This window comes from Coffea eugenioides, chromosome 4 (genome assembly GCF_003713205.1).
Source record: "Coffea eugenioides isolate CCC68of chromosome 4, Ceug_1.0, whole genome shotgun sequence".
NCBI classification, from domain to species: Eukaryota; Viridiplantae; Streptophyta; class Magnoliopsida; order Gentianales; family Rubiaceae; genus Coffea; species Coffea eugenioides.
Window position 1 is genome coordinate 41,979,714 of NC_040038.1, and position 1,509 is coordinate 41,981,222.

Below are 1,509 nucleotides of genomic sequence, written 5' to 3' on the forward strand. Positions count from 1 at the left end.
ATTAAGACATTAAAGGAAATCAGAATTGTCTATTTGCATAGCATATTCCATTCTGTTTATTGAAGTTTTACAATATTTCACAGCTAAAAGATGCACCTAGTGCTCTACATTATTTGTCTATGCCTCTTGAATCTCTTTCAAGCTCTTTTGACTAGCCAAATTTTATCTAAACATCAAATTAACAAGCTAGATGAAAGTAAACATGTAAACTATGAGTTGTTGCCAAATCAGGACACCTCAGCAACCCATCACAGTGCAATTATACACAAAACTTCCTAAATGCTTTGTTCCCAACAATGTCCACTCTAGGGGGACCTTCATCTGGCTTCCAAGCATTGATTTCTATGTACCCTCCATTCAATGCCCTTGGTCCACCGATAACCATTAGTTGATTACCACATGCCCTGAATGCCAGCCCTCATCCATTCATGGAGGTTGCCTGCTCAGGTAGTTGCATATAACTCATTCTTCACCAATGCGAGCAGAGGAGGTGCTCTTGCTATTGCAGGAGAATCATTAGTACCCTCTCTAGCACATTGAGGGTACATATCAAGAATTTCAAACTAGGTTCCTGTCCTCAAATCATATACCTCTCCACAAGTAAACACCTTTAAGCTGGCTCCATCGCTTGCACTTGGGTTGCCTATTCCGATATCACCGATGACATAAAACTTGCCATCTATAAATACCCCTGAACATAGTTTTCTGGGTTTATGCATTCTGGGGAGAATGCACCAACTTTCTGTCATTGAGTTATAAAGTTTAGCAGAGCTTAGTAAATTGCCTTTTGAGTCGCAACCACCAGCCACGATCGCAATCTCTCCAAGACTAGCAGAGCCAAATAGCCATCTTGGGATGTTTGTCCTTACGCCAGACGACCATGTATTGGTTAATATGCTATATTTCTAGATCACTTTAAAGGAAACACTCGTTTGAAATAATTTTAGGCAAAGACATCCATCTATGGCGCAAAGGATCAAAAGCTTCCCATTCAAGAAGGCTGCAAGAAACATAGACCCAATGTTCTACAATACCCAGCTGCCTTCTCAACTTATAAAGATCCCCACTTCTGATTAGAGACCTGAAACTCCGATTGAGTGAAGCGATAGTGCCATAATCTGCCCTCAAGCAGCGAAGTAAGCAATTAATTGAGAGATCTTGGCCAAGTTGGAGGATGAGTGAACTTGTATCAGTATAATACCCATAGTGGCCTTGGTCATCTTCTTGATCCATAGCTTACCCTTGGAATGCCAGCGGCTTGGATGGTTTCATCACTCCAGTCTCTTCCTCGAGGTGCTTTCGCTTTGAGTTCCCTCTCTTGGGGCACTTTTGCTTTGAGCCTTGACCTCGGAATGCCAGTCGCTTGGATGATTTCATCACTCCAGTCTCTTTCTCGGGATGCTGTAGCTTTAAGTTCTCTCCCTCGGGCCCTTTCGCTTTAAGTTCTCGATAGTAGAATAAGTATTAAAAACCCACTTGCTCTCTTCTTCACAGGCACTTGGCAAGTCA

General features: G+C 42.2%; 1 pseudogene; it reads right to left on the bottom strand.

The window, feature by feature from the left end:
* Positions 1–237: 237 nt before the first annotated feature.
* On the bottom strand, positions 238–1,233 carry LOC113769401 (annotated as a pseudogene).
* Between the last annotated feature and the right edge of the window lie 276 nt (positions 1,234–1,509).